Source organism: Trachypithecus francoisi, unplaced genomic scaffold (genome assembly GCF_009764315.1).
Source record: "Trachypithecus francoisi isolate TF-2019V2 unplaced genomic scaffold, Tfra_2.0 Lachesis_group0, whole genome shotgun sequence".
NCBI classification, from domain to species: Eukaryota; Metazoa; Chordata; class Mammalia; order Primates; family Cercopithecidae; genus Trachypithecus; species Trachypithecus francoisi.
In genome coordinates, this window is record NW_022681453.1 from 5,112,501 (window position 1) to 5,128,437 (window position 15,937).

The following is a 15,937-nucleotide window of genomic DNA, read 5'->3' on the forward strand; positions in this document are numbered from 1 at the left end:
CTACACACACACACACCCCTAAAATACCTTCACATACCATTTAAAACCCTTCATACAACTATTATGCATCAATTTAAAAAAATTCTAAAAAAAAGCCCCTCACAGCCTGATCTCAATGTAACCTTTCAATATCATCATTTACTACTTCTCCTTTCTCACTTAGAGGATCTATATAATCTAGCCTTGCTGGGCCATGCTGCCTTTTGTTTGAATTGCTATACCTTTGTTACTGCTGGGGCGCCCATTCTCAATTTCTTGCTGAAAAAATCATACCAGAAAGTTTTACTTCAAATATCACTCTCTTCTGTGAAAACTTCCCCAGTCAACACCCTTTGTCCCCAGGTGGATATAACTGTTGCTTCTTTTTTCCATAGGTACTTTAATACCTTCTTTATGGGATGTATTGCACTTTATTCTCTTCACTGAAGAACATATACTTGTCTCTTTAAGAGCTGGGCACATAGTAGTTGTGACAGAAATTGTCAGTGTTTACTTCACAAATCTTTAGCCAGACTACATCTTCTAGTCTCCCTCGCACTTAAGTGTGGCTGTTTACCTGAGTTCAGGCTAATGGAATGTGAGCCTAAGTGATGTGTATAATGTTTCCACAGCTGGCCTATAAAAAAAAAAAAAACCCTCATGTAATCCTCACTCTCTTTCACCATCTACTGGTTCAATCAAGCACTCAAAAAGGGCAAACCACAAGGTTAAAGGAATCTTGGTTTCTAAATTCTGCAAGGAGAACTGTGTTCCTCATGACTGGCATTATACTGCGACATAAGCAAAAAACACATGTATATTATTTTAAGGCACTGAAGTTTTGGGTTTGTGCCTAGTACAGCAGGTGTTCAAGGAATGTTTCCTAAACGAATGAATGAAAAGGATTTAGAAAATTAATATAAAAATTGTGTTACTCCTTCTTTTTTTTTTGAGATGGAGTCACTCTATCACCCAGGCTGGAGTGCAATGTCACGATCTTGGCTCACTGCAACCTCTGCTTCCTGGGTTCAAGTGATTCTCCTGCCTCAGCCTCCCAGGTAGCTGGGATTACAGGCGTGCACCACCACACCTGGCTAATTTTTGTATTTTTAGTAGAGATGGGGTTTCCCCATGTTGGCCAGGCTGGTCGTGCACTCCTGACCTCAGGTGATCTGCTTGTGTCGGTCTCCCAACGTGCCGGGATTATAGGCACGAGCCACTGCACCAGGCTGTGTTGCCCCTTCTAAAGTGATGTCTCCTTTCAGAAAAGAATCCCTCTATGGCTGTTTCACTCGGATGATGGAGATCAGAAGAAGAGCTGCAGAGGTGACAAGGGGTTAATCAGGGCATGATTCAGGATGTGTTACTGGTAGCATATTACCAGAATTTATTCACATCTTTACCAATTTTACTTTTAAAATTCCATAGGGGATTGGCTTTTTCAATTATTGTAGCTGTTTGCTTAAGTCAGATTTTAAATGATTTGGGGAAGTATTTTATATACCCTATGGGTGTGAATCATCAAATCAAGAATTGGAAAATACTGACAGGGTGTCTGACTCACGCCCTTTCAGAAAAGGCTGTATTAATATTTTCAGGGAAAATCTCTTTACAGGGCTTTAACAACCCTCATCCCAACGCTGTTTTCTATATGTAGCCCAGTCTTTGATACTGCATCACCATGAATATACTGCAAATGTTGAGAAATTCTTAAAAAACCAGAAAGCAGATGAGAACAGAAGTACAGAAAAATGATTAGAGGAAATCAAAGCCCAATCACATTCAGATGACTACACAAACATGGAAAAAGTTCTAAGAATGTTCTAATTTTAGAGTCAATGGATACCAAGCACAGGAGATAGCCTTGGGGCAAATATCAAACTGAATTATTATTAAAGTAGCTAAACAATGGCACCTCCCTTGTATGTGATAAGTAGGGGTGCAGGCAGTGTTTGACAACAGATAAATGCGGTGAGTATCAGAGGTGCTGGGGCCAGTGAGGCAAAGGAAGGTAATTACTGACCCCTAAAAATCATGACAACCTACCAGTATGTCTGTACCAGCAACACATTTTGCTACTGACACGATCAATGGAGACAGGGCATAATGAGTTGAAATGACAGGATTACAGGATTATCAAATATAAAGATGAACAACCAACCTAGAATTACTAGGCAGTTGAGGTAAACCAATCTTATGAAAGAGATAAAACAAACAAGAACAATACAAACAACAATAACACCATAAAACAATTAAGCAGAGGAATCAGTCAATAAGGTAAACAGAAGTTTTTGGATTCACTATCACTGTAAATAATATCCTTAACATGATGTGGGAAGATATTGATTGCGTCTTGGTAACTAAATTTTGACCATCAAAAGAGAACTCCATACATGAAATGAACAGAATGGATACAGTTGAAGACTAAATGAAGGAATTTTCCCTGAATGCAGAGGCTTACAAAAAATGGTAAGTGACAATATTATCATTATTGAAGTTAACATTTATTGAATGTTTACTATGTACCTTAGTGTTTGTACATGTGTATATATTTCACTTAATTCTCAAAATGATTCTATGATATATTTACAATTATTATCCCCACTTTACAGATGAGGAAACTGAAAAACACAGAAGTTAAAAATTTTCAAGGTCATAGAATTAGAAGGACAGAAGAAAGATCTGTATGTTCTAACATCTATCAAAGAGAAGTTCTTAACTAAAAGAAAGAATGGAGGGAAGACATAATCAAAGACATAATAGAAACAGATTTCCTCAGAACTTTAGAAAGGCACAGGTTCTCAGGTTGCAAAGAGAACCTGAGAAAATGCAAAGTAGATACACATAAGCAAATTGTGATGAAACTGTGAAATACCAAGAAATACCAAAACGCATTCAAGAACACCTGGAGGAAAAAAATAGGGTTACTCACAAAGAAAGAAAAGAACAGGTTTATATTTAATCAAACTCATCAAATTGCTCAAAAATAGACAAGCTTTTAGAAAGTCTACTCAAGGAAAAAAAGACTGTAATAAAATTCATAAGAAATTATTAAAGTGACATAACTAGAGATGCAGAAGAAATTTTAAAAAGTAAATACACATACATGCAAACATAAACATTTAAAACCACAGGGCCATACACTGGAAAATCTAAAGGAAATCAGTAATTTTCTGGGGGAAAGTAAGAAGAAGAGAACCTGAAAAAGTTAAAAAGATAAGCTTTTATTCAAAATGGTTGGCCAGGTGTGGTGGCTCACACCTGCATTCCAGTAGTTTGGGAGGATCGATTGAGGCCAGGAGTTTGAGACCAGCCCAGACAACATGGTGAGACCTTGTCTCTATGAAAAATACTTTAAAAATTAGCCAGGCTTGGTGGCATATGCCTGAAGTCCCAGGTACTCGGGAGGTTGAAGCAGGAGAATCGCTTGAGCCCAGGAGTTTGAGGCTGCAGTGAGCTGGGATCTCAAAACTGCACTTCAGCCTGGGTGACAGAGCAATACTCTGACTCAAAAAAAAAAAAAAAAAAAAAAAAAGGTTCTGGGCTACACAGACTTTTGGCCTATCCCAACAAAACTGAAAATACACACACCCTGCATCAAGCAATACCACTTGTAGGAGCTTATTCTATAGAAATGTTTGCACAAGAGTTTGAAAATGTATACACAAGGCACAGCACTATTTGTAATGGCAAAAGCAACCTAAATATGGAAGAGGCTAAATATAGTGCAATATTATGAAATATAAAAGTCACTAAAAAGAATAAGATGACCTGAAACAAATTAATATGGAAAGATTTTCAAGACAAATATTAGATAAAAAAGCAAGTTGAATAACCATATGTAGCATATCTCATTTACTAAAAAAACCAAACTACATAAGTGTGTGTGTGTATATATATACACACACACATATATATGCATAGAAAGAGGGCAGAAAGCATGCATGGAGAACTACTAATTTACTTGCCTAACTAGAATATGGCACAGCAGGGTTTCTACCCAACTCCAATGGTCAGTCACACTTTTTCCACTTTATTACCTTTATTTAAAAATACACATGTACTTCAATATTCCATCTACAAAGTTAACAAAATTATACTCTCAAGTTTTGAAGAAGTTTCGTGATGCTTTAATATACATTTGAGGGCCAAGCAAGAAATGTTCTAATTAACTGTAAATAAAAACATCTAGCAAAATGTATTTTTGCTTATTTCAAGTTGTTATAATTCTTAGTAGTTTCCACATTACACTAAGACAATGACCAAGGCACTAGGGCATTTCATAAACACTTCTGTGTCAAAATATTTTAGGCAATGATTGTAAACTGGGAAGATTTGTAATCACAACACCAGTAATATATCCAACACTGCCCATCCTGTCATTTCACATATGCATAAACTTTATTGGATTCATCATCAAAATACATGTAAGAACATTTTCTGACATTTTATTCTTTCTCATGTTTATTCAATTTAAATATTGTCATATGTTTTAAAAATCAGTGTGGGTAAAAAAGATACAGTATAAACTGACAAGTACCATTTTCCAATAATTTCTAAGTATGAATATTTTATCTACATAAGTCATTACTATGCGTATGGTATTAGTGAACAAATGAAAGGCACATGAAAGTTAAATAATCTGTCAATGGTCAGAATGACCAATACACACAGCCTGTGAATCAGAGCTTAATACTAATTTAATGCTCTTTTTATCTTGTTTCTTACATATTTATTCACCTGGAAGCAAACAATAATCAAAATAAGGAAATAATTTATTGCTTCCATGTACATGTCACTATTTATGGGGAAACTTTTATCTGAATATACTTTATTCAAAATCACAGAAAATCCAGAGAGGTCTCTTGCTTTGTAACAATCATCAAGACATGCTTATTTGTCTCATATATTTAAGATGGCATTAGAAAATGTATCTAGAGAGTTTCTCTTGAAAACACTGTTAAATCCCATGAGCCTTTGGGTCTGGGGTAACATTCAATAATGTTTCTTCCTCATTTTCTAAAGTTTCTTCCTCATTTTCTACAATACAGTAGCTCACCTAAACTGGTATAGTGATTAGTGGTTCTATTTAATGTAATTCTAATTCCAATATATTACCATGCTTCAATAATTCCCATGTCTCTAAAAAGCACCACTGGAGTAAATAGTGCCTCCAAGTAAGAAAGTGTCTGAATAAAGGCATTATGAGTTTGTATACTACGTGTTTTGAGATAATAAGCAAAGAGAGAAAGGGGATATTTACATTTAGGATTTCATTTCCTTTGAAGTTTCATGTTTAGGGCTAAGGCAGTTCTAATTTAACGTAAGAGCAAAAACCAGGTGACTGAAGTCTTAGCTCAGCTGTGCCAGGGTCTCTTTATAGGTCATGATGGAAAGAAAAGAGCAATAATAAGTGTCTGCAGATACCCCCCAAACTCACTAGTTACAACTGTGTCAAATTCATTAAAAATTTTACATATTAACATAGCTGCTGTTTGTGTATATTCAAAGACTATATAATAATAGTTATAACATCAGCTCCTCTCAAGTACAAAGAAGTAAATGCTGAATCAATTTTCCAAATCTATCAGCCCATCTGGTAGTAAGCATCAGTACTTTTTATTTTTAATGTCTCAGCACAAAAAAAGTGTCATGCTGTTAGCATGGAGAAAACAACTTTTAGTTAGTTGCATCTAAAAGAAAAAAGGAGACGAACTTAGTTATATAAGAAGAAATATATAGAGACGTGTGACAAATAATACTCTTCTGGACTAAGGAGTGGCATACATACCTCACAGTAAATAATCATAAATTTACAACTTGACTGAGAAAAGCACAAAAATTGTGAACTCAAGGAAATATAATTACTAAGAACACCACAATTGCAAAAGCCTAATTAGTTTTTATATATTTAAAAACAGTAAACCCAAGATTTTCTGGATGTGAACTTTAAAATAACAATAGAAAAAAACAACATCTAGAACACAACATTAAGTTGCTGTAAAGAAAAAGAAACAGTAAAGAATGATTTTTGGAGAAAATAAAGAATGATTAACATAAAATACATAATGTTAAAAAAGCATAATAGGCCATGGTATTTAAGGTTTTCTCACATAGTTTTTACTGAGTTTTATCTAGACCTCAGAACAACAGATAATCTAAAAACTCATTAGTAATAATTATTAAATTCATTAAAAACTTACATATGGACAAAAGCGCTACTTCTGCATATATAAAGACTATGTAACTATGGTCATAATATCAGCTCTCCTCAGGTACCTCTGTCTCATTCTTTACATGCAAAGCACAGAAGTGAGATCCATTAAGTTCTTATTCCTCACCAATTTATACCATTAATAAATGCTAGTAATACAAATGTACAGGTAAAAATATTTAGTCATGTCCAATATTGGAAATGATTATTCTGTATCTGCCTCAGACACCATATGGGTTAATAGTAACTACAACTGAAAAATTATTTTACAAATACGAAATTGCAATTATTGCATAGCCAGTGCAAAGACTAAAAAGCAAAAAAGAAAGCCACGGTTTATTATCAGCAAATGCTCCAAAAAGAAAAACTTTTGTAAGATAACCTTATAAATAAGCTCTTTTTTGTTAGTTTCTTCATCTGTCCATTCAAAACAGATTTACAAAGCATAAAACAGATAACCTAGAAAATTCCTCAGCTGAATACTGTGCTCCTTATCATTGTTTCTAATCACTGAGCTAAACGCTGAGGATGGAAAGATGAAGAAGATCATGAACTACAGGGGGAAATGGAAAAACACACCCCTGTATACAGGTATTTTGAAAGCAATGAAGGAAAGGAATATGGTCAGGGAAGACTTCTAGGAGGGGATGACACTTAAGCACCTTTTGTAGGAAAACTTAGCCAGGAGAACATGTCAATCACAGTTGCAATAAACCAGTTTAGAAAGGCCTTAGAATAAGCAGTAGTAGGAAGCCAGGAGGTATGTTGCCATATAATCCAAGGGACACTTAACTGAGGACAGCTATATGTCCCCAGAGGGTGCCGTCTACTGCCAGGGAGAATTTACCAATTCAAAATGACTAGAAGTCAAGAAAGAAGTTATGGCACAAATCATACTTAGTGTAGTCGAGTCTCAGAAAAATGTAAATGTCTGTAGTTAGAAGGAACCTTAAAGATTCTCTGGCCCAGTATTACTCAGCATATTGCACAGAACACAAATTTCTCACATGATTCTCCATTTAAACAAGGTTCCACAGTGGAATAAGATTGGGCAACACAATACAGAATCCTCCCTCATGGAGAGCCACTATGCTTATCTGCAAATTTAAAGCTCTCAGACATTCTGCAGTAAAGAGACTTGTTTAACTTAGCCTATGTTTCCTAACTTTATCTTCCAAAGAACTATTCTTCTTCTGTAACATAAATAAACAAAGAATACATTTCAGGAAATGCTAATCTAGTACAATGGTTTCAGCAACTGTATTTTAATTTTTTCCCTAACTCGGATTCTAAGAGGGATAAAGATACTTCATTATTAGTTTTTTTTAAAGTTCTCATTTGGATGTTTAGGAGACATATAAACTATAAGGATAATTTTTCTGAAATCTAGAAACGATTTTTTGCAACTCATGCTTTAAGTTATACAGTATTCAAAAGATCAATTATGTTTATTTCTGGAAATTGTTAGAAATAACACTAGTAATAAATGATGATGATAATGAAAAATGTGGGCTCAATGAGGATGACAAATCTAAACTACAAAATGATATGGTATCTTTATATTATTTTCTACTTTTTAAAGCACCAATGTGAGAATATAAATAGAGCATATTGAATGAGTTTCATTTGCTTTTACATCAAATCCCCTTTTGTAAACTTTTTACCAGTTCCAAAAGTAAAAGCTTTTTCTTTTACTATTTTATTCTGTGTCATGTCTTCTAGATTTTCTCTTAAATCTTATACCCCACATGGACTTTAAACATTACCCAAACGTGCAAAGATTTACTTCATGTGCTCTTTCTTTTTATTGTTGGGGAATTTCCTATGTCACTTATTAGAAAAGCTTTGATAATCTATTTTACTGCTGAGTGACACACTAAGTATGTCCAACAGATGTGCTGGTCTAATGCAGTTGTATGCAGTATATCCTAATGCTCTTCACCTGAATAGGCATTTTTCTTCCCAACTTTCCTGCTAGAATCATGAGCATTCTAATGACAAAGAAGAAATCAAATTCCATTAAAATTTGAGATAAAAAGGTGGATAGCTGATAGTTTTTTTTTTAAGTATAAAGTCTGATGGCCTTTTGTATAAGCCTTTTGCTTATATGTATCTTTGTACATGCTTATATGTATCTTCTCCAGTCCTGCTGCTGTCTGATGCTTACCCAACTTTTTTTTCATAACCTGAATAAACTGCTTGGCCACAGCAATTAAGATGCCATGTACTACAATAAAAGAATAAAAGCAAAAAAAATTGAAAACATCCAATAACAACACGAGATAGTGCTGTGGTATTTGTTCTCTCAAAGAAAGGCACTACTGGATTTTTTTTTCCTTTTTACACAATGCTGATACAGAAAATAAAAATAATTTCATCATTCTGTGTTCCTTTGACTTACTGCATATCCATCAACTTGATGTCAATCTGAAGTCGGTTTGGCCACTATGATAACTCCCATTCCAAGACAGATGTTTCAGCATTTTAGAAAAACTCTGGGGTTTGGAGCTACAGAATTATTCCCTTTGAAAAAAAAAATCATATCCTAGACTCCACTACATGATTTGTAATGCTTATTTTCTTCAGTAACTCCAAACATTCTATCTATCTATCTATCTATCTATCTATCTATCTATCTATTTTAAAGAGCAACTACAGGAAAGCAATCTTTTTAACAATAAGAACTAAAATCTAGAAATAGCAATTAATTATATACCTCAGAAATCAAGGATGGGATGCGATAGTTTTTGATATCAAAGAAGTCATTTCTTTTCCTAATTTTTATATTATTCTTATATAAAAAGGATGTTTTTTAAAAAATAGAATTACATATTTTTATTTATATCATGTGTTTTCATAGCTTCAATTCATGAAAGGAAACAACTTATGCTGGCCTACAACTATGTGTTAGACACTGTGCTAAGTACTTTAAGATACTTTCATATAATCCTCAAAAAGTTTCAGAGAGGCTTAATAATTTCCTTAAGATTACATAACAAAGAAGTGAGTGAGTCAAGAGCTATAACAGTTTTGTCTGCTCCTCTTTTCATTACTATCATGGAAATAACATATAAAACAAATCTAATTCCACTAGTGTTTCTAATTAAAGTATAGTTAATTTATTTTTGTTAAAGTTTAATTATTAAGTCAGAAAGATTAGGAATAAAATCACACTGTAAAATAAGGATGAAAGCAAATAATTATATTAATAAATTAATATTTTGAAGTTGACTTTTCTTTCAGGAATATGAAATGCTCAATATTTAAGTACATCATAATTTTGGTTGCCTTAACTTGAGAGATTCATCATTTAAGTCTAAGACCAATGGCTGATTTCAGTGTTATATACACCTCTATACTAAAAATGCTAACACTTCTGGTAAAATGCAGACTTCCACTGCTGAATCCACAAATTTTTCCCAAAGGAGCTTTATGCCATGTCTCGATTTAATCCTATTAAAAGCATGTTTTAAATGCACTTTTAATATACCACATTCAGACTGAAGAGTTGTATCATGGCCCTACTGAGATAACCCTACTAGTTAAAGCATACAGCAAATGCAATTCAAAATTAAAAATGCAAGCTTTGTTGGATGACACATTGTAGCACCCTGCACATGTGACCTGGTTTTGGAGCAATCTTTGAGATTTCTTTTCCCCTAGATCTGTAAAAACTAGGCACATAATGAAACTGTTGAATTTACTCTCCAGGGTAAACTGTAAAGGGAACCAACATATGACCTTTACTAGCCTGTTAATGAAGAGGCATGTTCTGTTCTTTCACATGATAGGTGAATTAAGCACTAGCAATGACAGCTTAAGGTAGAAGAGATAAGAAAAACTGGTATTCCTTTAAAATCATAATCAAAATCTATGTTGGCACTCAAGCAACTAAGTTCAGTCCCACATAGAAACAACTGGACACAAACAAGTTGAAGATCATGAAAATAATTATTATATAATTTTCCTGGATTAAAAATAAATAAGAACCATAATATGTAAGAAATTTCAAAAGCATTTCTTTCTATTATAGGCAAATTTTTACTAGTAAGTCAATGTACTTCATTAATAAAACACTATATATAAAAATATATAGGTTTTCAGCATACTTCAAATAGTTTTGATAAAAAGACATTTAAATCCACATATTTTATAGGGAATAAAAATATATCAAACAGAAAAAAAGCATATATCCAAAAAACCAGTAATACATTATAGTACTCTTTTGAAATTTCTCTCATTTCAATTCTATACGGCAGAGTTTAAACAAACAAAACAAAAACTTGTAACAATATCAGAAAATAAAAGGAGAATCAAATTAAATAATAAAAATGAAGATTTTAGTTATTTTATTAGGCTATGATAGTGAAAATCTGCCCTCTAAAACTGAATATGGTATTGATCAACTCTGCATTTAAAAACAGATACTCCTTGTCATTTTCATGGCTTAGTATTAATCGTTATCAATATTTCATCATCTATTTTGTTGCTGTTAATAGGTATTTTCAAGTAGGCATTAATTATGGTACTTTAGGGTGGTAGATCTCAAACTTCAGCATGTGTCAGCATCAAATGGAAAGTTTGCAAAACAGACTGACGGCTCAATATGGTCAAGATTTTGTTTTTTTAAAAAAATCTCAAACGTGTTTATTCAGAAACACAGAACTTTAAATATATTTATCCCAATGTGATTTTCTTTGGTAAACCCATGAGTTACTCAGAAGAATGCTTTAAACTTTATTTATATTGTTTACATTGATGTTCTGATTTAACTTCATAATGATCAAAGAATATAGTATATTAATAATCATTGGCCTATTTAGATTTACTTTATTAAAAAATGGTGCATTTTGTAAATGTTTAATTGGTAATTGGAAAAAATGTGTAGGCATACTTCGTTTCATTGTGTTTTGTTTTATTGCATTGGCAGATGTCATTGTTATTATTTTACAAATTGAAAGTTTGTAACAACCCTACAGAGAGCAAGTCTGTTGGTGCTATTTTTCCAACAGCAGGTCCTCACTTTATGTCTCTGTGTCACATTTTGGTAATCCTGACAATATTTCAGGCTCTTTAACTATTATTATATCCATTGATATCTGTCACCTATGATTAGTGATTTTTGATGCTACTGCTGTGTTTTGGGATGCCACAAACCAGGCCCATATAGGGCAATTAACTTACTTGATAAGTGTCTGTGTATTTTCTGACTGTGCCACCAACTGGCTGTTCCCCTGTCTCTTGCCCTCTCCCTGCACCTCTCTATTCCCTGAGACACAACAATATTGAAATAAGGCCAATCAGCAACTCTGCAATAGCCTGTGAGTGTTCAAGTGAAAGGAAGAGCCACACATTTCTCACTTTATATGAAAAGCTAGAAATGACTAAGCTTAGTGGGAAGAAGGCATGTCAAAAGCTGAGATGAGGGAAAAGGTAGGCCTCTTTTGCCAAATAGTTAGACACGTCGTGAATGCAAAGGAAAAGTTCTTGACAGAAATTAAAAGTGCTACTCAAGTGAACACATGAATGGTAAGAAAGTGAAACATCTTTACGCTGATAGGGAGAAAGTTTGAGTGGTCTAGATAGAAAATTAAACAAGCCATACCACTAAGCTTAGCCAAAAGCCTAATTCAGAGCAAAGTCCTAACTTTCTTAAATTCTGTGAAGGCTGAGAGAGGTGAGGAAGGTGTTGAAGAAAAGTCTAAAGCTACCAGAAGCTGGCTTGTGAGGTTTAAGGAAAGAACTAATCTTCGTAACATAAAAGTGCGAGGTGAAGCAGCAAATGTTGATGGAAAGGTTGCAGCAAGTGATCCAGAAGACCTAGCTAAGATCATTGATGAAGGCAGCTACACTAAATGACAGATTTTCAATGCAGACAAAATAGCTTTCTAGGAAAGAAGATGCCATCTAGGACTGTCATAGGTAGAGATACGAAGTCAATGCCTGCTGTCAAAGCTTCAAAGGACAAGTTGACTCTTGTGTCAGGGGCTAATGCAGCTGGTGACTTTAAGCTTGAAGCCAGTGCTCATTTCCCATTCTAACAATCCAAGGGTCCTTATGAATGATGCTCAATCTAGTACTCTGCCTGTGCTCTAAAAACGGAACAACAAAGTTTGGTTAACAGCACATCTGTTTACAGCATGGTTTATGATTATTTGAAGCCCACTGTTGAGATCTATTGCTCAGAAAAAAAAGATTTCTTTTAAAATATTATTGCTTATTGACAGTATACCTGGTCACGCAAGAGCTTTGATGGAGACGTACAAGGGGATAAATGCTGTTTTCACGCCTGCTAACAGAACACTCATTTCCCATATATCACGGAAAAATTGACTTCCAAGTCTTGTTGTTTAAGAAATACATTTTGTAGGGCTATGGCAGCTATAGCCCTATAAAATGTATTTCTTAAACAATAAGACTTGAAAGTCCTCTGGTGGACTTTCAAAGTAAACTGAAAACCTTCTGGAAAGGATTTCGCCATTCTAAATGCCATTAAGAACATTTGTGTTGCTGCCTGACTTTTTAATGATTGCCATTCTAACTGGTGTGAGATGGTATCTCATTGTGGTTTTGATTTGCATTTCTCTGATGGCCAGTGATGACGAGCATTTTTTCATGTGTCTGTTGGCTGTATGAATGTCTTCTTTTGAGAAATGTCTGTTCATATCCTTGGCCCACTTTTTGATGGGGTTGTTTGTTTTTTTCTTGTAAATTTGTTTGAGTTCTTTGTAGATTCTGGATATTAGCCCTTTGTCAGATGAGTAGATTGCAAAAATGTTCTCCCATTCTGTAGGTTGCCTGTTCACTCTGATGGTAGTTTCTTTTGCTGTGCAGAAGCTCTTTAGTTTAATCATATCCCATTTGTCAATTTTGGCTTTTGCTGCCGTTGCTTTTGGTGTTTTAGACATGAAGTCCTTGCCCATGCCTATGTCCTGAATGGTACTACCTAGGTTTTCTTCTAGGGTTTTTATGGTATTAGGTCTAACATTTAAGTCTCTAATCCATCTTGAATTAATTTTCGTATAAGCAGTAAGGAAAGGATCCAGTTTCAGCTTTCTACTTATGGCTAGCCAATTTTCCCAGCACCATTTATTAAATAGGGAATCCTTTCCCATTTCTTGTTTCTCTCAGGTTTGTCAAAGATCAGATGGCTGTAGATGTGTGGTATTATTTCTGAGGACTCTGTTCTGTTCCATTGGTCTATATCTCTGTTTTGGTACCAGTACCATGCTGTTTTGGTTACTGTGGCCTTGTAGTATAGTTTGAAGTCAGGTAGCGTGATGCCTCCAGCTTTGTTCTTTTGACTTAGAATTGTCTTGGCAACGTGGGCTCTTTTTTGGTTCCATATGAACTTTAAAGCAGTTTTTTCTAGTTCTGTGAAGAAACTCATTGGTAGCTTGATGGGGATGGCACTGAATCTATAAATTACCTTGGGCAGTATGGCCATTTTCACGATATTGATTCTTCCTATCCATGAGCATGGTATGTTCTTCCATTTGTTTGTGTCCTCTTTGATTTCACTGAGCAGTGGTTTGTAGTTCTCCTTGAAGAGGTCCTTTACATCCCTTGTAAGTGGATTCCTAGGTATTTTATTCTCTTTGAAGCAATTGTGAATGGAAGTTCATTCATGATTTGGCTCTCTGTCTGTTACTGGTGTATAAGAATGCTTGTGATTTTTGCACATTAATTTTGTATCCTGAGACTTTGCTGAAGTTGCTTATCAGCTTAAGGAGATTTTGGGCTGAGACAATGGGGTTTTCTAAATATACAATCATGTCATCTGCAAACAGGGACAATTTGACTTCTTCTTTTCCTAACTGGATACCCTTGATTTCTTTCTCTTGCCTGATTGCCCTAGCCAGAACTTCCAACACTATGTTGAATAGGAGTGGTGAGAGAGGGCATCCCTGACTTGTGCCAGATTTCAAAGGGAATTTTTCCAGTTTTTGCCCATTCAGTATGATATTGGCTGTGGGTTTGTCATAAATAGCTCTTATTATTTTGAGGTACGTTCCATCAATACCGAATTTATTGAGCGTTTTTAGCATGAAGGGCTGTTGAATTTTGTCAAAAGCCTTTTCTGCATCTATTGAGATAATCATGTGGTTCTTGTCTTTGGTTCTGTTTAGATGCTGGATTACGTTTATTGATTTGCGAATGTTGAACCAGCCTTGCATCCCAGGGATGAAGCCCACTTGATCATGGTGGATAAGCTTTTTGATGTGCTGCTGCATCCGGTTTGCCAGTATTTTATTGAGGATTTTTGCATCGATGTTCATCAGGGATATTGGTCTAAAATTTTCTTTTTTGTTGTGTCTCTGCCAGGCTTTGGTATCAGGATGATGTTGGCCTCATAAAATGAGTTAGGGAGGATTCCTCTTTTTCTATTGATTGAATGGTTTCAGAAGGAATGGTACCAGCTCCTCCTTGTACCTCTGGTAGAATTCAGCTGTGAATCCATCTGGTCCTGGACTTTTTTTGGTTGGTAGGCTATTAATTATTGCCTCAATTTCAGAGCCTGCTATTGGTCTATTCAGGGATTCAACTTCTTCCTGGTTTAGTCTTGGAAGAGTGTAAGTGTCCAGGAAATTATCCATTTCTTCTAGATTTTCTAGTTGATTTGCGTAGAGGTGTTTATAGTATTCTCTGATGGTAGTTTGTATTTCTGTGGGGTCGGTGGTGATATCCCCTTTATCATTTTTTATTGTGTCTATTTGATTCTTCTCTCTTTTCTTTTTTATTAGTCTTGCTAGCGGTCTGTCAATTTTGTTGATTTTTTCAAAAAACCAACTCCTGGATTCATTGATTTTTTGGAGGGTTTTTTGTGTCTCTATCTCCAGGAGGGATAACATTAGGAGAAATACCCAATGTAGATGACGGGTTGATGGATGCAGCAAACCACCATGGCACGTGTCTACCTATGTAACAAACCTGCACATTCTGCACATGTAGCCCAGAATTTAAAGTATAATAAAAAAAAAAAAAAAAAAGAAAAGAAAGAAAAAAAAAAAAAGAACATTTGTGATTCCTGGGAGGAGGTCAAAACAGCAACATTAACAGGGGTTGGGAAGAAGTAGCTTCAAACCCCTCACGGATGATTTTGAAGGGCTCAAGACTTCAGTGAAGGATGTAACTGCAGTTTGTGGTAAAAATAGCAAGAGAACTAGAATTAGAAGTGGAGCTTGAAGATGTGACTGAACTTGAATGGATGAGAAATTGCTTCTTAAGTATTAACCAAAAAAAATTGTTTCTTAGATGGAATCTACTCCTGTTAAAGATGTTGGGGACATTGTTAAAAATGACAACAAATGATTTAGAATATTATACATAAACTTAGTTGATAAAGCAGCAACACAGTTTGAGAGGATTGACTCCAATGTTGAAAGAAGTTCTACCGTGGGTAAAATGCTATCTAGTAGCATTGCATGTTACAGAGAAATAATTTATGAAAGAGTTAATTAATCATTGCGAATTTCACTGTCTTATTTTAAGAAACTGCCATAGCCATCTCAACCTTCACCAACCGCCACCCTCATCAATGGGCAGCCATAAACATCAAGGCAAGACTCTCCTCATTAAAGGCTCAGATGATTGTTAGCATGTTTTAGCAATAAAATATTTTTAAATTAAATAATGTACATTGTTTTTTAGACATAATGCTATTGTATACTTAATAGACTACAGTACAGTATAAACATAACTTTTATATGCACTGGTAGGGAAATCAAAAAATTTGTGATTTGC

At 34.7% G+C, this 15,937-nt stretch overlaps 1 protein-coding gene across 1 annotated transcript in view; it reads right to left on the minus strand.

Moving 5' to 3' along the window:
* RSRC1 (arginine and serine rich coiled-coil 1) overlaps positions 1–15,937 on the minus strand; it is a 438,117-nt gene that overhangs the window by 91,075 nt on the left and 331,105 nt on the right. The window lies entirely within an intron of this gene.